Source organism: Rhinolophus sinicus, linkage group LG03 (assembly GCF_036562045.2).
Source record: "Rhinolophus sinicus isolate RSC01 linkage group LG03, ASM3656204v1, whole genome shotgun sequence".
Classification (NCBI taxonomy): Eukaryota; Metazoa; Chordata; class Mammalia; order Chiroptera; family Rhinolophidae; genus Rhinolophus; species Rhinolophus sinicus.
The window spans coordinates 138,375,541-138,397,677 of record NC_133753.1 but is presented as its reverse complement, the minus strand read 5'-3'; the positions used below and the strand labels follow the sequence as shown (position 1 = coordinate 138,397,677).

The window sequence follows — 22,137 nt, the reverse complement described above, 5'->3', positions numbered from 1 at the left end:
TACTATTTGGAAAGATCAATAAACTCAAACGTTCAACTCAATCAAGTTAATCCTTCATAAAAGAAATTATTTACAACCAAATAAAAACTTTCCTCAATTACTTTATTAGTTCTTCAATTATTTCATTATTTACATTTTGCTCAACTCAAAATACTATAATTTGGGAGCTTTATTTTTATGTTGTTTCCTATGAAATAAATTTATTCAATCCTAGCTATAAATACAACCATAAGGGTAAAATCAAATGCTAAATATCCAACCATCCATGTTGCAACCACATGTGATTGATTTTAGTAAGATATTCCCATTTGAAACAGAGACATGAGACCAATTATATAGATAAAAGATAAAGGAGGCAAAAGCATTTAAATGTTGTTTCAACTTTCATAGAAAAATATTCAGCAATTTTATTTTTTTTTAATTTCTACAAAAACCCCTAAACATTACACTTAACATAATAGCATTTCACTTAACTAAGATAATCTGTGATAAATGCCCCTGTACCATCAAATACATTAATTTTTAAGAAATAAATAGATTGTAAATAAAACTAATCCCCTTAAAAAGATATGTATTAAAGATACTTTAGAAGTCTATTTTAATAATATATTTTAAACAAATATATAACACAAAACTTGATTTATGTAAATTATGTTCTAATCTTGGAATTGCTGATAGATAGGACTCATTCAATTTAATTATAGAAAGATCAAGCGTCTCAAAAAAATGGGTAATATTGAGCTAAATAACAATGTTAGCTAAGTAGCACTGAGGCATATACAGGGGAAAATATGATAAAAGTCTATTATTTCTTGACTATGAATGCTTTCCAAAGTAACTCAGATGCTTCCATTTTATTTGAATATTGCTTTTTGTTTCCTCTATTAAGTAGTGCTTAAAAACCACAACTTCAGTCAATCAGTAAACAGGATCATTACTTCTAAGTGTTTCAGATTCTAAATCAAGGGTTTCATTTAATTTTCCTAGCAGAATAATGCATATAGATGAGGATGTCAAATTGCAAATAACCTGTATTAGAATAGCGTTTACAGTGCTTATGGTAAGTAATCAACATTATTGACTTAGCTCAGGGATTTAAAATGCTGAAAAACACTAACAGAATAAATTGATTGGAAGAATAGAGAAGTACATCACTGTGTTAAATATTTGAAATGAAAGTGAAACACATTATATGATTTTGTATTTTAAAAGTACATGTACATACATAGATATGCACGTAGATGGATAATGGGAGCATTATTGATTTAAATTCCCTACTGGGACTAAAGGGAGAATGCCTAGTTTCATTTCAATGGTAATGTTGGTATTCATTATCAATATGATAAGATACAAATTGGTGGCTCTGTAATACAGATTTAATGCCCCTGCTGAACTTTTTTCCATTAGTAGCTAATGGCTATTCCTGTGTATCTTCTATAACTCCAAATGCTCATTTCATCTTCTTTTCTGTGATCATCATGGTTATACAGGAAATGATTTTGCAAAAAATGAAAATATCCTACTTTATTTTAAAAATGATAGAACTTGCATCTGTAAACATGGCTTTAATCTATTCCTTCCATGATGTGTCAGCATTCTCAAAAAGAATCTTGTTCTGAGTTGATAAAACAGAAGTGAAATATTTCATAACTTGGAAGAGTTAGTAAGAAAAAGGCTTATAGCGATTAGTAAAGTGAAATATTTTGCTCTCAGAATAGTTTATGAGTTTAACATATATATATAGTGTGAGTATTTCCTTTCCATTATTAAAAATCTTTTTATCATGATAAACAAACCTATTCATTGAATTGCTTTTCTCTATTCTATATAGCAACAGTTTATTTTTAGGATGGCTTTCAACTTTTTAAGAAATTTTAAAGAAAGAAGAGTGCAAAAACTCTTATTATTTTAATTAAGCCCATTATTTTAATTAAGCCCATCCCTGGGAGAAAACAATTAAACATTGAATACAAAACAATAAAAAATCAAGTTCATTTCCTCTTTGCAGTTGAGTTCTCTTAGTCATCTCTTTTTCTCAAAATAAAGCCTTAAGTTTTGTAGATTTTTCAGTGAAATAGTATAGTTTTAAATGAGGTTATAATACTAGTACTTAATATTATTACATACCTACTGTATACCAGACACTATTCTAAGTACTTAATGGACTTGCATAATTCTCTCAAACTTATAAAGAAATAACCTAAAAATGGACAAAGGATCTGAACAGACATTTCTCCAAGGATATACAAATGGCCAAAAAGCACATGAAAGATGCTCAAGAATATTATCTATGAAGGAAATGCAAATAAAAGCCTAATGAGGTATGACTTCACCACCATGATGGCTATAATCAAAAGAGTAGGTACTAACAAGTGTTGGTAAGGATGTGGAGAAAATGAAACCCACATACACTGTGGGTAGGAAAGTAAAATGATGCAGCTCCTTTGGAAAACAATTTGGCATTTCCTTAAAAGATTAAATATAGAATTATCATATGATCCAACAATTCTTCCTAAGTATATACCCAAGAGAAATGAGACTACACGTTTACACAAAACTTACACAGGTGTTCATCAACAGTCAAAAAGTGGAAACACCCAAATGTCTATCAACTGATTAATGGATAGAGTATAGTATATCCATATAATGGAATATTTGAAAATAAAAATGAACTGCTGATACATGCTACAGCACAGATAAACCTTGTAAATATTAAGCTAAGTGAAAGAAGTTAGACACAAAAGATGGCATATTGCATGATTTCATTTATATGAAATACCCTGAATAAGCAAATCAATTAGATTGAGTAGTTGCCTAAGATTGACAAGGTTGGGGAAATGGACAGTGGCTGCTAATGGGTACGGGATTTCTTTTTGAGGTGATGAAAATGTTCTAAAATTCATTTTGGTAATGGTTGCACAACTCTGAATATATATAAAAACCATTGGCTTGAACACTTTAAAAGGGTAAATTGTATGGTATGTGAATTATATATCAATAAAGCTGTTTAACCTCTCTGTGCATTCCTTACTGTCTCTGTTTTAGACAGCAAGGAATGCACAGAGAGGTTAAACAACTTGTCCAAGGGGACGGTGAGGAGCAATCCTCACTGTACCCATGAAATCTGCCTCCAAAGTCCAAACATACACCCACTAAGTTTACTGACTGTCGATTACAGCTTTGATCTTCACTGTGTTCACTGATTTCATCAAATCAAATATTTTGTTTAAAAAGCCACTCCCAAACCTAGTTCCAAACGAAAATTTTGAATAACCATGAATGAGTAGTTCTTTCTATAATAAAAAATGTGATGTATGGCGAATAACAATGTTGACTAACTCATTTCAAGATATTAATATGGTTAATTCTGAATGTTCAGTTTCTTAATAAATCAGAACCTACAAAGAATGGAACATATTTTGTTGCTAATAAGAAATTCTCCACAGATAACGAGTTTACATTTTTATTACCTTAAACAAAAAGAGTGACAGTTTCTCTCATTTTTTCTTTTAATTTCACATCTACCATCCAGATACCTCATGGAGTCTATACCCTGGAGCTCCACCAATTCCTGACCTGTCATCAGGCAGTAGACCCCTCTGCTTTCAGTACTGATCACAGCCATTTGGACAGAAAGTCCTGTCTGAAGGTTATAGGACTACAATAATTACTATATATAATAGCATAATAATATATTAATATATTATAATAATACAATGGCATTTGTATTATTATTTTTCCCTTTGAGAAGTGAAGTCTTTTCACTTATGTTTGGACTGATGACATTTTTATGTTCATTAACCATGATTCATGAATTTTGGTTTTTGGACAAGCAGTTCACCCCTTGAAGACATAAGATATTTGGGCTGTAATATCCTTTATTTTTACATGAGATTTTTTAAGCATTGTAGATGGAAATATTGATGTTCCAAATTGGTTATTTTAAAACAGTGAAGCAATTTTTAGATCCATGGAATCTCTATGACACACCTGTAAGTACAAAGTGGTAATCTAATCCTACTGGTCCATATATTTATAAGAAAAATAAATGCCTTGTTTGCCCATTTGATCTTCCTTCACTTTATCCCTATGAGTATTAGATTTCCATTCATTTCTGTTGGGATTGAAAAACCTAGTTCTGCTGCAGGCGAGACCAGGGATATGCTCCATGAAGCAGCACCTGAGCGCCTATTTCTCCTTGCATGTTATTGATACTGCTGCAGATGCGCAGAAGAGCTGCACCTTGGGTGTCTCACATTGTAGTTATAGGCATTTATTTGGGATCATTACCCCAGCAACTAGAGGATCCCTGTCTGCAGGGCTCCCCAGTAGACACAATGTTGTATCAACACTGGTGTGAGCCTCCTGTTAATGATGACTGCTCCATCCACGGTGGTGGTGGGTGGGGCTCTTCCTGTAAGTCCTGTTCAGACCATGTCCAGCAGCTAGTATTGCACTCAATGGGTTTTTTGTTCTTGTATCTGCTATTCATCTTTATATGTTTTGCTTAGTATCCTTAAATGTCATAATTCCTAATCTGAAAAGTTTATCTACTATACAGAATTTAATTATACTAGATTAGAGCTAAGTGCCATAAATAAATAAATAAATAAATAAATAAATAAATAAATAAATAAATAAATGAATAAATAAATAAATAAATACTTAAGAAGCTCAGAAGCTCTTGTGATTTAGTTAGATTTAGACCAGGAAGGATTTTTGTGCTCCTTCCTAAGAGCAAATTTAGAGGTAAAGAAGAGGTATAAAGTAGATTTTTTTCCCCCCTCCAGAAATTTTTAATATTATTTTACTGAAATAGGAAAGTGTAAAATGCCAAATGCATTAACATGTCATCATTTGACTCTAAATATCAGTCAGCATTTGAAATGCATTCTATCTGTATGACTGGTTCACAATCCTTTATTCACAATTCTAATACTCAAACAGATGCGAAAAGCAAATATTTTCATAAGGTGATTCCAAAATTCATTTGGTGGCAAAAACTGACTCAAATTACATGAGGTTACTTATCTACTTAGTGTGAATGCTTATGCATTTTATTTCAGAAATATTTCTAAGTTTGATTTCCATATGTTGCCCCAGCCTGCAATGCCAGTGCACATAATACATGGTATATGTATGCTCTAAACGCTAAGATTTCTAAATGATGGTAGCACATCTGACCCCAAAGCTTTCATATAAAGGATCATAGAATGAAAACAGCATAGCTGAATACTAGCAATAGCTGAGGAGATATGCTTAATGTATATGTATAATACATGTACTCACAAATACACATAATCGAAATAATAGGCAAGAATCAGAAGAAAAATTAAGAATATGTTCAATTTCCAGCTATATTCATCATTGTAGTGTGTAGAAGAAAATTGAAAAGATAATAAATGAACAAAAACAAGGTATTGGCTAAAAATATTCAGGCACATCTGTAAAAGGGATCTAGGTAGCCATGAAAATGACACTATTTTAGAACATTTGGTGACATGGGAAGTGTTTACAGTACATTATTAATGGAAAAGCAAGTTAGCAACAGTTTGAATAAAATGCAACTTTTATAAAACTACATATATACAAATATAGAAATAAACGTGAGCAAATTTACAACAATAGACTGATGGTTATTGCTGGATAATGGTTTCTCAAAGGTTTCTATTTTCTACACTTTGTTTTTCGTTTAGTTTCTTTTTTGCCAAAAAATTTTATTACTCTTGTATTTTTTTAGGCTGTTGAGAAAGACTAAGGTTACATGAAAGAAAAAATCTGCACACATACTTGAAAGAAAAACAGACACTAACTGAGCCTCAAATGCTGAATGCTCCTGCCCTTCCCTCACTGTGTATATGAAGAGCTGGTGCAGTATTTGTTTGCTCTGGTGGGTAACCGTTCATCTTATGAAAAGAGAATTACACAGGAAAACACAGAGAAGCTTTAGCATTTATGGGTTATGCTTTGTATACAAAGATGATGTTATTGACTCCTTGACACTGAAGTAACTTTAGTATTTCTTCATGGCTGCAATCACCCAATTTGGGAAATGAACCAGACACCATAGCTTCACCTAGATGATAGCTGCAGACATAAAGTGCTGTGGCTGCCTTTTTTTTTTTTCCAGCTTGTATTGCATCAGCAAAGCAATAATATACAGTCCTAAACTTCCACTATCTTCAAATTGAATATGTTCTTTAAACAAACAGTATTTTAAATTTTAAAATGTAAATATTGCTTTCACTCAGCATATTATACATCATACCATCTTTGTTGTTATATATAATATTTGAATAAGCATATAACATACCATTTGATTGAAGTGCTGCAAAACAGGCAAATTTTCAGTGAGAATAAGCCATCAATCTAGCCTTTTGTGGATTTATATCCTTGAACTTTGAAGGCCAATCTAAATATTCATCTAAACTGCCCATACCAATCCCCAAGTCTCCAGGACACATAACTCTATATGCAGAATAATTCCTTCTAGATTGGGGGCTTATAAGCAAGGTCATAAAGTATTTTGTTAATGTGTCAGCAAGTATACATTAAATCTCTTTAGTATATAGAATGTCGCCTTTTCTTTTTTTAAGTCCAAAGCACATATCTTGCCCTGTCCTTGGAGAACTTATATTCTACTTGGCAAGAACAAATATTCATATATGAAAAATAAGATCACAATACAAAAATTCAAAATAATGTACGTCAGAAGAGGTCACACGGCTGCACATGAATGAATACCAAATATCTGCAAGTACGTTTGAGTCAAAGCGTTGTTGATTCCTGGGGTTTGGAGATGCATAATGCAAGAGCATGGTGGAGGCAGGACTTCAAATATGCCTTGAAGAAACTGCAGGATATGAGCATAAAGGAGGATGCACATTGCAGACAGGGAGAATCATATGAATTAAGAGTGATAGGGGTTAAGAACAAGAATGTTATACTAGCTGAGATTCCGTGGGTGTTACTACATGGCTGGCACTGTTATCTCACTTAACCCTAACAAAACTTTATGAGCTTAGTATTCTGAGCCCGTTCATGACCACCCTACCTAAAATAGCCTTCCCATCACTCCCATCTTGTCTTTCTCTATTGGTCTGGTTCATTTTCTTCATGACACTTTCATTATCAAAACATGTCTCATTTATTAACTTATTTACTTCTTTAATGCAAGCTCCCTGAAGGCTGGCACTCATTTGACAACCATATCCCCAGTGCCTAAAACAATTCCTGGCCCAGATTCACACACAAAAATACTTATGAATGGTATCATCTCCTTTTACAAAATAGAACTATAATGCACTGAGAGGTTAACTAACTAGCCCACTACCACACAGTCAGGATTTGAATTCAGGGTTTTCTTTACTCCAGAATTATATGCTACACTATCCCCCACTGAACCATTAGAAAAAAAATAAGTAGGTTCCTTTTGAAAAATATATAAATTTGCTTAGGTTTCTTGTTTTAATTCTTTATTGTTCATTGTATCCTAAAAGTAGGAAATAAAATTACAATAAATGGTTAGTGTCAGACTATAAGGCACTGATTTTCAGGTTAAGATTTCTGAATTTTATTATAAGGCATTATAGAATATAAACAGATTTGGGGAAAATTCATGTATCTGTCATGTTGTGTAGGTTGGAACAAGAAAAAGTAAGCCTAAAGCCATCATTTTATAAGATTGCTGAGGCCAGTCGCGAGAATATTAAAGTCTAGAATGGATTTCAGCAGTGTACAGGGAAGAGGGGAAAAAAAAAAAAAGAACGAGATAGTACAGAGAAAATTTTATTTTTGTTATGCAAGTCTCTGTGCCTGCAAAGCCTTCCACCCACTTCTCTATGGGAATCTTATCCTTCAAGACTGGTATAACTCTAGTCTTCTGGGATTCCTTCTTATGGAAGGAATTCCTCCAGTAATTCTAGGCCCAAGGCCTTTGAAGCACTTTGCTCATGTTCACATAGTGTCACACTAGAGTATAATACAGTTAATGACAAAGGAAAACAAACAAATATATAGGTCTCCCAAGAGCTCTTCGAGAGAAAAGAGTAGATTTTAACCATCTTTTACCTCCAGCATTTACCACACTATCGGGTACTTATGAAACTAACATTTATTGCATGGGCAACGCAGATACCCTGAGATTCTCAGTCCTGGGTGTTAGAAAGAGGTGGTTATTCTGACAGAAATACTAGCTATTCCAGGACTGGGCTGGAATAGCTTGGTAGTTATTAATATATACAGATGCCTAGAAGAGGAGCCATGAAGCATGACATCTGGAATTTTAGACACTGAATAAGCTAAAGTGAAAGCCAGGGAGTCAAGTTGAAATGTTTTACTAGAAGCAAGAAGTAGGATACCGAAGTTCTGAACGCCAAAATTGAGGATGTGGGAATTAAATATTATTCACATAAAGATAAAAGTTGAAGATCTGAGAGAAGATGTAACCTTTAAATTCACAGCAGCTGTAACAACAAGAGACCAAAGAGCTAAGAGCTAAATCATGGAACAAACCCACATGGAGGAAGCAAAGGGAGATAGAGCTGTCCTGTGGAGAACCACAGAAAGAATAACACAACATAGCCTCCTCATCTATTTTTATGCAAATTTATGTCACAAAGCTTCTCTTTGCAAATAATGTTGTGTGTACTTCTTTTTACATTCAAAATTCAGCTTTTCTGAAGGTAAATATTGGTAGATATCAAGTTTCTCTTGCCTTCTCCATCAGGTTGTTATCAAATTGTATTTTGACATATAAGTGTGTGTTAGTGGTGATTAAGATACAGTTTAACAATTTTCTGCTGATCAGGTATTACATATTCACCAAAATTTGCACAGAATACACTAATTAAAAGGAAATTGTGCAAGCTTCAATAATTTCTTTTGATTATCTTTAACCATACATACTGCATTTTTAAATTATTTTAACAGATGTTCAGTATTAACAGATTATAATTTACCAGCAAGGCATAAAATAGGCATTAACACTATTTCTAAACTATTATATAGGATGATGTATGAAGCATTTCACATAATAGCAGACTAAGTGTCACAAAATACTAGCCAAGTACTAACACAGCCATTAATACTCCTCTTTAATAAAAGGCAATTTCACAGCCTCATTTACCAACTGGAATATCCCAAGTCTAGTTCATAATTATGCTTTTTATTCATCTCTCTAAATTCCACTTAGTGCTTTTTGGCAATTTCTTAACATAAATGCTCTGGATGTTGTTAAACTGGATTAATACGTAGTTTTATAAGTAATATATATTATATGTATATATTTAACTGTAGGTGATTCAACTTGTATTGTGGCAATCATTTTTTTAACACCCTATTACATGCTTGGAATTTATTTTATTGCAACTAATTTTTAACTTCAATATTTTGCAACATCTCTTCATGATATTAGCTTTATAAATAGAAAGATATAGAGAACTGGAGGTTGTGGTCAGCCCTAGTTCTCTTCACATTGTTTTGGCCTCAGGCATCCCTGAGGATGGAATCATTTCAGGTGGATTAGAACCCAGATAAATAACCATAAAAGTCTTGCAACAATATCTCCTCTTTAAAAATATACATTTCCAAGTCATTGCAATGAGGATGGAGTATCAGAGTAAACAACTTCATTAGGTATGTGAAAGCACATTTTAGAGAAAGTACATTTGGCTGAAAATTACACGCATCTTTCTGCATCAGCCTTTTTTGAATTTAAGGACAATCTTTCAATTAACTGAGCCTGCTGCTACATACTAAAATGTAGTTTGAGTTAACAGCAGTTTGATTGGACATTCAGAATTACAGCTCCTGGAAGTTCTTAAAAGGTCACCCACTCCTTCTCCCTGCACTTAAGCAATTAAAATTGCACTTAAATATGGAATGAAAGGACAGAAAAGGAAAAGCAGATTTAGTGAAGACAAACAATAAGACAAGCCATGTTGGTATGAAGATGAATAAAACAAAGCCCTCATCTCAATGAGTTTACAGACTAACTTGGTTTATGGGCATACAAACAAGTAACTGAAATAGTTTTCACATAGTACCTGGCACGTAAGTGCTCAATAAATAGCCCTTATTTTAGCTCTTAATAAAGTGCTCATCAAGTGAAAGAAATCATCAAACTAATGTACAACAGTCCAAAGAAAACAAGCTTACATGTCAGTCTGCAGGATCTCGAAACAAAGTGATTTCATTCATTCATTTACTCATTCATTCCTAGAAGGCATTAATTACAGTATAGTGACTAAGAGTGCAGACCCTAGCAACTGTTTGGCTTCCAATCTAAGCTCTACCACATAACTAGCTGTTCCCTCATTAGTAAAACAGGGATGTAGCTACTTCATAACGGCGTTTTGAGGATTTATAAATTCACATGAATTGATACATGTAAAGTACCTGACACAGAGAAAGTGCTTTAAAAAATCTAGAGATTGGTATTTTCATCACATATGTATTCACCGTTTACAGGGCAAAATACTAGATGTTCTTGGGAACCAAAAAAATTACACCAATTGCCTCAACCATACCCTCATTATCCTCCCTGCGTTCTCTGTGCCAGTCACACTGCATTCTTTGGTGTCTTTGACCTTGTCCCAGTTTGCTCCTCCAGCCCATGACCTTCAGTCACGCTGCTCCTTTTGCCAGGAAAACTCTTTCTATTCAACTCTTATTAATTTCTTGTATTCAGGTCAACTATCCTTTTTTTTTAAGAAGCTTTTTCTGGTTGTTTAGTTTAAACCTTGTTTCTTTGCTACCTGCTATCATAAAACTGAGTTCCTTCACTAACTATACTTATGTCAGTTTACAATTGTTCTGTTTCTTAATCAATGTTGGTCTTCACTACAAGAAGATAAGTTTGATGAGGCTAGGCATCTTACCTGTTTTCCTCAAATTGTATCCCAGCTTCTTGTGCAGTGAACAATGAAATACACAGTAATCCTTCCATAAATATTGAAAGAATGACTGAATGGGTAGTAGATTTGTTGGGGTTATCACTTTGTGAGGTGTGTAAATATCTAATCATTATATTGTTTTTGTATACCTGAAACTAAAAAAAAAAAAAAGAATGACTGAATGTACTCACCATATTCTGATTTTAACAATATAGAATCTCCTACTTTAAATCCTCTGTAATAAAGACTAAAGTCAAGTTAATAAGATAAAGAAAGCAACCACATGAATCCACTATTTCATTTAACTTTAAAAATAACCTTATAAAAGTAAAATTATCATTTGCATTTTGCTAAAGAAAAAATTAAGTCTAAGAGTATTTAAGTACTGCAAGAATTCTAGCAAGAAGAGACTAGAATTGAAACACAGATATGGTTTACTCTACTCCATTCTTTTCTGCTTGTTACACTTTTCCAAAACAGCTCTATTAAGAGAGACAAGGCCTCATCTGATAAGACATTTTGGGACTGAAGATAAAACTCCAGAAGTTAATAATAAGTAAGATCAACTGAGTAGTATTTTATCTTCCCTCTTTATTTCTAAGCAGCACTATTTTGATATTGGGTGCCATTCGCCTTACATAGTAGGTAAGAGATTCTGAATTTCTCATAGTAGGTGAGAATCTCTAAATTTCTTTTGAATAGTTTCATAGATGCATTTATAAAAATCTAGGAAATGGCATACTTTGTCGATAGAATGTGTTTTGGTTTTGATCCAGTCTCTTGTTCTCTAGCTTAAGGCCATAAATATGAGGTGTAATTTAGGCCTCTGCTTATGTGTCTTGAGCTGATCACTGGTAGATTCCATATTAAGCAATCCATAATCCAGCAACCTCCAAGAAGAAGGCTCTAGCTCTCTATGATTTTTGTGTTGGCTGTTACATTTGTTAGATGTAAACCCTCAGCCCTAAAAACACTATATCTTAATCTATAAAATTGTTTTAAATTATAAAATCATACATGTATTTGGTAAAACAAAAATTTCAATTACTACAGAATTGTGTGAAATGTTCCGTTCCCAAACTATCTCCTATTCGAGAGGCAACTTCTTTTCATAATTTCTGTTTTTACTTCTTTTTACAGTGATTAGTACTATACTTATAAATAAAATATTTATAACTTTATGGCTTTATCTCTTTTTGGTAGAATCTGCTAAGTTTCTGTACACCTGAAACTAACATAATATTGTATGTCAACTATATTTAAATTTAAAAACAATTACAAAAACAAATGGAAGGTTTAAATGTTTCTATTTTCAAATAAAGAAATTATAATATATGTATTTTAAAAATCTACTAACTTTCTACTATGAAAAACAAACCAATTATACTAACTCTCATCCTTCTCTTCCCAATTCTTGTTTTTGTTGATCATTTTACATAATTTTAATTTTTCTAATAGCTATATTTTATCATGAAACATTAACCTCAAGCCTCTCCATAGTCTTTATCCATCATTTTTGGAAAATCTCTATTTACTACACACTATTATTATATAGATATTTTTTACTGTGAAATTAAGAAAGTAATTAGAGGGTTTCCAGATTTTTGTAGGATACTGGCTACCACCTAAATTTGAATCATCACACATCCTTCAAAAACCATTGGGGATGAAAAGAAAACAAATAATATTATATATAACCCATGCCAACAACAGAAGTAAGAGACAGAAAAGACTAAAACTCCAATTTCCATGTAGCAGAGGCAGCCTCTGAATATCCTCCAGGGTAGAGTCACTTTTGGGAGACAATTGCCCATGAGGTCTCTAGTTTCTGCATTTTTAATGAGCAAGTCATTGATTGCACTTTGTTCCAGACTAGCTTTTCAAGGATGTTCATATAGCAAACAGCCATAAAAGAAAGAGATAGTGTTTGGCTCTGGAAAAAAAAAAAATCAGGTTTGTCTTGGAAGATACAGTGTCACCATCTGGGACATAGTATGGCATGCTTACTGCCCAGTATAAAGATTTGGGTTTTCAGGGCTTAGGTTTCCCTCCTGTAACACAACTAATTTCATGTGCAGATATCCTACGGCCCTCTTTTTGCTATTCTATGGAAATTGGGGCTTGGAGAATCAGCATAACAAAATACTGATACTCTGATTATTGCTATTGTTGTAAGTAATAAACAGTCCTTCCTTTCTGATCCAGAAGTCTTGTGTCTTCTACTAGCTAGCATTCATAAAACTGTCAAGTAAGCTTACAACTGGGGTAAAATCTCAGACTCTCCATTCTTGATAGTCATAAGGGAACTGTGAGGAACAGAGGAGAAGAGTGCTATGGGGTTTCAGTGGTGGCAAAACACAGATAACATCAACTTGGATGCCACCACAGAAAGAGATGGCCCTGCTCTGAGTGGGAAATAGTGAGAGATCTGAGACCAGGTAGATCTGAGCAAATGGTTCCTCAAAAGTCAGAAGAAAGGGGTTTGAAAGTATGCATGCCCAGATATGGCAGTTTAGGGGACAGCAACATTCTGAGATAGGAGGAATGCAGCAGTTAGAGTATCCTCTAGAGGTGAATGGAAAGAAGGAAATCGATGAGGATGAGGGCCCCTTTGAAGCAAGATAGTATAAATAATCAGAAAATACACCAAAAATAAAAAATTTAAAAAAGTAAAAGGTAAGAGGAATACTCCTTAAAAACAGAAGCCCTTCACCCTCCACTACAGCAACAAAAGAGGGAAACAATTAAAACTGAGAAACCTAGTAAGTCTCCATATCCCTCCCTCATCCAATATTCTCTTTTCTAGTGTGTATGGATCACTCATATCAGGCCACAAAAAAGCTTTAATAATTCCATCATTGAAAATAATACAAATAGTATTTTCTAAACACAATGCAATAAAATTCAAATTAATAGCAAAATCATAAATATAAAAACACGCTTCCACTTTAAAAAAACTTAAATAACTCTTGGAAATAAAAGGAAAAATGTAGACATAAATTACCAAATTTCTAAAATAATGTTAATATAAACTACACAAATATCCGATCTGTGTGATACAACTAAAGCAGTGCTTAGAGGAAAACTTATTGCTTTCAATATTTATGTTAATAAAAATGATAGTGGATGGGGGGAAGGGGGTTCACACAGTGGGAGGGATATAAATGATAAACGTCTAAGTTTTGCTTTGTCTTGTGCACCTGAAACTAATAAAATAAAAAAAAATAATAATAAAAAATAATAAAAAAAAGTCAAAAGAGAAAAAAAAATAAAAATGAAAGAATACAAATAAAATTAACTTCTCACTCAGAGGTAGAAAGAAACAAAAAATAAACTAAAAGAAAGAAGAAAATAGCAAAAATTAATAAGTTATAAGAAAAACAAGACAACTAATAAATAAAATTGGTTCTTTGAAGTTTTTAATAAAATATACCAACCAGTTGCTAATCTAAATAAGAAAAAAATGGAAAACTACACATGCTCAAGAAATGACAAGCAGAATATAAGCATTTGAACAAAAGAAATTTAAAAAATCATGAGACCACTTTGTACAACTTTATGCAAATAAATTATTTTACATTAATGTAAAATAAAAAAATAGAGACAAATTTGAAAGAAGAAATAAAGTTATCAAAAAGCTGTTCTCTAAAACACACGAGCCCCAAATGGTTTCTCAGGGGTAATCTGTCAGACCTCAAAGATCAGATAATCCCAATCCCACAAAAATTCTTCTAGAGTATAGAAATAAGGAAAACATACTTTTTTTAATGACACAAGTATAATATTTACACCTAATATGATTAAAAATACACACAAAAAAGCAACTACAAACTTCACTTATAAACACTGTATTAGTTTTCTAGGGCTGCAATAACAAAATACCACAGAATAAGTGGCTTAAATAACGGAAATATTTTTTTACAGCACTGGAAGCTGGAAGGCAAGTCCAAGGTGTTGACTAGTTCGGTTTCTCCTGAGGCCTTTGTCCTTGGCTTGCAGAAGGCCATCTTCTCTCTGTGTCCTCACATGACCTTTCCTCGCTGCACACACAACCCAGGTGTCTCTTTCTGTTTTTATCAGTGTCAGATTGAATTAGGGCCCCACCATTATTCCTTCATTTAACCTTAATTACCCCTTTAAAGGCCCTATCTCCAAATACATTGTGGGTTAGGGCTTCAATGTATGAATTTAGGGGGTACACAATTCAGTCCTTAACAAACACTTTGCAACACTCCTAAACAAAATGTTAGCAACCAATTCAATAACACAGAAAAATGTTACTATATACCACTCATCACCAAACAGTATATTACAGGAATGCAAGATTATAGTTATCAGCCAAAAATGACAGAGGCATTTTCCTTTTGACTTAAGCAGTCTCACCACAAAGAATCTACCCTGAAGATATTTCCCTACATATATAAACCAACATTTGCACACAGTTATTGTTTGTAGTATTTTGTAATACCATAAGACTGCAAACAACCCAAATGTTTATCAATAGCAGACAGATTAAAGAAAGTATGATACATCCACAAAATGCAGCCGTAGGAAAGATGAGAAGGTTCTCTATATACTACGATACTACAGAATGATCTTCAAGATGCATTATTACATGAAAAAGTAAGGTATAACACAGTGCACACCATATGCTACCTTTTGTATGACAAAATACACACACACACACACACACACACACACACACACACCAGGCCTGACAATTAAGTTCACAAACTTGTTGCAACGATGTTGCTAACCTTTTTTAATATCAGAGGGATTACTCATTCTGAATTTGTACCAACTGGACAAACAGTTAACCAAGTTTATTCTTTAGAAGTGCTGAAAACACTGCATGTAAAAGTTAGACGACCTGAAATTTTTGCCAACAACTCATGGCTCTTGTATCATGACAAGGCACCAGCTCACACAGCACTGTCTGTGAGGGAGTTTTTAGCCAGTAAACAAATAACTGTATTGGAAGACCCTCCCTACTCATTTGATCTGGCCCCCAATGATTTCTTTCTTTACCCGAAGATACAGGAAATATTGAAAGGGAAAACATTTTGATGACATTCAGGACACCAAGGATAATACAATGACAGTTGTGATGGCCATTCCAGAAGGAGTTCCAAAATTGCTTTGAAGGTCGGACTAGGCGCTGACATCAGTGCACAGCTACCTAAGGGGAGTACTTGGAAGGTGACTATAGTGATATTCAGCAATGAGGTGTGTGTGTGTGTGTATAACATATATGTAATCTATTATAATTATAATATTATATATATATATATATATATATATATATATATATATATATAATACACACACATATACTTATTTTTTAAAAAAAGAAGCATTCATAGATTGAGGGGGTATAAAGAGCAGAGGATTAAAGATGTAAGTGAGACTTCTCTGAGTATGTCTTTAAATATAGTTTTAACTTTAAAACCATGTACTATTTTACTGATTGAAAAAATAATTCAAAGAGAAAAAAACAAACTCTAAAGCTGAAAAAAAAAACACAAAGCAAGAGAAACTAAGCATGCATTTGATTGGTAATACAATCATCTAGAGAAGACTTATTTTAAGTGTCTTTTGAATGAAGTATTCTGCACATCCTTTGTAGGATTATTCTAAGGACAAAAAAGAACAGCAAAAAAAAAAAAAATCTTAAACCTCACTCACTAGTTTTATTTTTGTAGTAATATTGATGATGTTATTTGGGGGTTTACCAGAACTAAATTCTGCAGTGCTTAATAAGATGTGTTCAGTGAGTGTCAGATTTAAAATTTCATAATCTCCTGTAAACGGCAAATGTATAAGGGGCATTACAAAACAATGTGGGGAGAAGGGTATATGAGTGGCGGTGGTAGAAACCAAATCCTTAGTATAAGAAAGAAAAAGAAAAATCTAGTGCTCTTTCTTTTTAAACTTTAATCAAAAAGGTAAGCATTGCATGTCTTTTTAAAAGATTAAATCAACAAGTACTCAAATTTTGGAAAGTTTAAAACCTTAACTTGGCCTTAAATGAGTTTATGCTATATACTGATGAAACGGGGGAAGTTTAAAGAATGTATTACAATATGTGTTTGGAAGGACACTCCGTGATGCCATTTCCCGGCTACATGAAATTAGTCTGACCCAGAATGACATCTTTTATATTCCTAAGTAAGATGAATAATAAGAATTAAGCAAGTTCTCCATATATATATATATATATATATATATATATATATATATATATATATATATATATTTGGACATGACATCCAGAAAAACAATCCAAATTTTTGGATTTCTAGAGCGTCATCTTTCTATTTTGGAGAACATACATATCACATATGGCAGGTAGAGGAAGTGAGTATTTTAAATGATAGAACTTAGACAACAGAGTAAGTATGAGGAAATTTTTCAAAAATGAGCATGAAAGATTGTCATTTTAAAATTATAACTATAAATTCAAGATGGGAAAAACCAAGGTTAACTGCTATTAATTTTATTTGGTTTTATTTTATTTTATTTTAATTTTTGGGACGTTGACCACAATTGAGAATGAGCCAACATATTATGATGTAGGTGTGGAAAGATGAATGCAGTCATGGACTTAAAGAAGAGAAATAGCAACCCCAACAAAAGAAGTATCAACTCCTCAACTCCCTTATTGTATATAGTACAGACCAAATTTAGATACTGCTTAATTCTAGGTGTGCCATTTTTAAAATGATATTGATAAAGTATAAATGATCAACATTCTTACCTCATAGTTTCTTGACTATTTCATCTTCAATGACGTGTCCTCCAAATTTCCTTAGCTTTCCACACCTATGGATGGTGGAAGACAAAGTGAGGAGAGATCTATACATAGTTTATCTATGTTGATTGTCTTGTCCTAAACTACTGGTTCTCAACCCTGGCTGCAAATTAGTATTACAAGAGGAGACATTAAAATATATCCCTGAAACCCACTCTAGAATAATTAAAACAGAATTGGGGTGAGGGATAGGAGGTGATCTGGGCAATTTTAAGAGCTCCATAAATGTTTCCAATGTGCAGTCACAGTTGAAAATCCCTGTTCTAAACAGACCTATGGGCTTTGCGGACAGGAATTAGAATTTCCCTGACAGTGCTGATAAGATGAGTAAGAGATGTGCTTTGTGGGTCCATGTATTTTCAAATTCTGATTTATTAAAAACAAAGTGGGAAAATATACTAAGCTATTTAGGCAAATATACGAAGCTGTTTAGGAAAAGATGCAAAGCCTTTCTCGGTACTTTCTCAAAACATTAACTTATGCCCCAAGAATTTGTAAACATCATCTATCAGAAAAGGAAACAATACTTGGGTAATATTTTGATAGAAGCTTTCAAATCAAGTATTGTAAATAAAATCAATGAGATGGTTTTTCCAGGTCAGATACTAAAAGTGTTTGGTGATTTACTTATAAATATTTCATAAGAAAATGACCAAGTGAAACCCTGTGTTGGTGGGTTTTTTCATGCTTGTTTGGTTTGTTTGTTTGTTTGTTTGTTTGTTTGTTTTTTAAGATAACTGCTTTAGCATGATAGTTTTGAATTACAAACGTACACAATAGGGTTGACTGTCTTAGAGGAATGAGAGAGGAAGTTAGTCTCATATGTATAGGCTGATAGAAGATGACAGAAAGGATGTAATTAAATGTAAAATAAATATATACTCTGTTTTCTTAAGAATGAAGAAAGTGTTAAAAACTGTGGTAGATCTTTTAATCTGTTGCTATGCCAACAGAAAAATTTTAAATGGATCCAAGAAATGGGACAATTTTCAGGAATATAAGCACAACCTATTTCAAATAAGTAAAACTGTATTCATATTATCCCCCCCCAAGGGGATAAAGTCTTGAGGGAATTAGTGCAGAATTAATGGATCAGATTTTTTTCTTTTTCTCTAACCACATCAGTCATGAGGAAAAGAATCTCACGCTATATTTCTCTGAGATCTAGATTTGAATTTAGGTTAAATTTTTTGGGGATTGTGGGCAGCACTGTTCCTCAGTGTGTAGGTAGCAGAACATCATGTTTCTACCATTTTAAGACTGATTAAAACATACAAGAGACAAAAGTCAATAAATCTTGACCTGTATTTCTCAGCATAATACCAAGATGATATACTTTTCATATATAAAAATACCTTAATAAAATACATCTCATATGCAAATTACTAGCATCCTTTCTGAGTCGGACAAAAATAGGCATCATTTTTCCAAAGGACAAACAAAGATTAAAATGAAGGAAGATCTGAAATCTACAAACTATAGAAAATTAAAATTATAAATTTCTTCAAATCCTAGTTATATGAAATAGGATTTTAACAATTGAATATTCAGTGCAATGATCAACTTCTTCACAGCTTTCTCACAAATAAATACAAGCATTTCTTTTATGAGGGAAAGTTGTTTTGTTTATAATGCAAAATACATTTAGGAAAACGTTTTAGTATATCCAGAGGGTCTTTCCTTAACAGTAGAGCAAGTCAGGAAGAGATTGCCTCAGCAAAATAAAGATGAAAATTTAGTTCAACTGCCTTTCCTGAAGGTATTTCTGTAAAGAAAAAACTAGATAATTCACAATAATTAAAAAGTATTTTCAATTAGATGCTTGTCTGTGTGGGTGACTCTGCCTTATTGCCTATAAGAAAATAAAACCCTACTTCAGCTGCTTTTCAAATGTTTATTTTCTAATTACTTAAATATCAAATGGAGTGCTTGTGAACTATGACTTTTTATCATATTGTGATCATTTTTTTGTTTGTTCTGAAGATGAGAAACCATCTGAAAGTCAGTAGCATGAGGAACGAAGTGGCATTTTTTTTTCCTTACTGTCTATCATCTATCCTTAGTTTTTGCTTTAGTTTTAAACATGCGGAGCTAAACAAGTCCAACAATATACTGTTTGCGCTCATGTTTAAATCCTGAACATGTTCACATAGAAACAGAGATTGCCCGTTGGCTATTAGATATCACTCAGTTTTACTTTATCTTTGTTTTCTGAAGAGTGAGACACTACTATTACTTACATTAATATTACATAATAAATGACAACTTTACCATTACATTAGCACCCTTAAGCAGTCAGCTAACATGACTGCATTTATCTAAAAAACATAAACTCCACTTACACCTTTTTCTATACTTAGTGTACATTATTTCTTAGAATATCTAGCTATCACGGGATACAATTGTAGCTTATGTTAATTACAAAAAAAGAGAGAGAGATTTGGTGAACATACGTAATCAAAATCTTAAACATGCCTAATTGTACGGTTGTGTGTCACAAACTGTGCCCACTACACACACACACAAACAGTAGCATTTTGGAAAAAAAATTTACTGAATATGGTTGAATACATACAGAAAAATCTGATCTATACTAGTGGCATTTAAACATTTTAACACTAGAGTAGTTTCTTCCTGAGCAGAGCCCAAGATATACGTAAAAAGATAAACAAGCAACAATAACCTTCACTTCTGGCTCTCCAGGCCCCCTAGGGACCTCCAAACTATCTACTAAGGATAGTTTGAAAACCACTAGCCTTAATTTTCATCATATTCTTTCACCAATCTTTCATATCTCATTCTAAATTTTCCCTTTCAATACGGACTACTATGTATTTTAATCTGTTATATTAGTTACATTAGTCATGATTTTTCTGAATCTTTCATCTTATGTTTTATTCAATCTCCCCATGCCTCTATTTCCTTGTCGGCAAAATGGGGATTATAGTAGTATTTAACTCTTGCAAGTATTATATTTACACGTTAAATATAACATAATTAATATTATTTACTAGTACATAAACATTTTATATTATATCGTTGTGTGATATAAGAAAATATATTTTTTATTTATATGTAGAAAGTGCTTGGGACAATAAGCAGTAAATAAAGCATTTGTCAAACACAAAAATAAAAGCCTAAGTGGAGTTTATGCAATTTTATCAGTATAGAAGAAACATGGTTTATATAAAAGGCTAAAATATTATTTTCTATTTTGTTTCTAATTTTATTTTTCAGGCTAGTCTATATTTTGTTGATTTCCAAGGCTGAGTTATACCAATGTTGAGTTCAAGTGTTCAGAAAATAACTGTTCACAGAGGTTTTATTTTCCATAAATGGACATTTCCGAAGTCCAGAGGCTCAGCTGCACATGGGAAGATATTTGGGGTTCTTTTTCCCGTCATACTGCCACCAGTCAATCTCATCTGCCACTTGTCAGGCACACTACCCTGTAGCTTGTTCTCAGTTTGGTCTGTCAGAACCCTGAGGAGCTTAACATCATTTCTAAACCTAGTGATTTCATTGTTTACTCTATTTTCAGAACATTTATAACATGTTAAATATGGCAGCAGCCCTGGGCCTTCAGAGACACCTCTGGTTTTACTTCTCTTTCCTACATTTTGTTTACTTTGTGTCCTTTAATGAGGCCTGAGATCCTGATTGGTTTAACTCTTCGGATGATTCCAAGGATCTTTTCCTTGGGAATGAGTAGGAAGGAAGGAAACAATTTGTGTTAAAAATTCCTTAGTGGCTTACATATCTAGAGAAACATGAAAGGGAAAAAAAATTAAATATATCAAAATAGAAGGCCCAGGGCAAGAACAAAGGCAAGTGCCTAGCTGCCAGAGGTGTCAGATTGTCTTTTCTTGCTGCGTTTTCTTCATAATTGGTTTTATTTTCTGTGTTTAGGGTTATCTGAGGGGCTCCTCCTGTCCTTGACATCATTTTGAGTAAACTTAACTGCTGCTCAGGTGTCCCTCATTTAATAACAAAAGCAGTTCAGACCACAAAACCACGAGCCTGAGGAAATCATGAATGAAACTTATGTGCAAGAACACATAATGAACTGTTAGAATTTGGAGGGATCTCACACCAAAATTACATTCCAGAAAATTTTATAACAGGACCATTCATCTAGTATTTTGGGTATTTCAAATAGAAACCCTTCCTACTTTTTCTATTCACTTGGGGTAAAAATGAAAATAACTTTTACAAAGTAATAAACCCTTCCATTTCAATGTGCTTTAAAAAAAAAAAAAAAAACTATTTTTTAAAACACTGTTGATAAAAGCAAAACAAAACCCTTACTCTGTAAGAGACATTCATGATTGAATTGTCAAACTGAAAATTGATACAAAACATTTCTAAAACTGGGTGGGTTAAATTCTACTTAAGGGGAAGCTCAAGTAAAGCCTATGAAAGTTTTCTTCG

The 22,137-nt window shown here is 32.9% G+C and overlaps 1 long non-coding RNA gene across 1 annotated transcript in view; it reads right to left on the bottom strand.

The window, feature by feature from the left end:
- LOC141570405 (uncharacterized) overlaps positions 1-22,137 on the bottom strand; it is a 226,791-nt gene that overhangs the window by 89,269 nt on the left and 115,385 nt on the right. Inside the window, exon 2 of the long non-coding RNA XR_012494409.1 lies at positions 17,653-17,717. This is a non-coding gene — a long non-coding RNA (uncharacterized LOC141570405). The remainder of the gene's footprint in view (positions 1-17,652; positions 17,718-22,137) is intronic.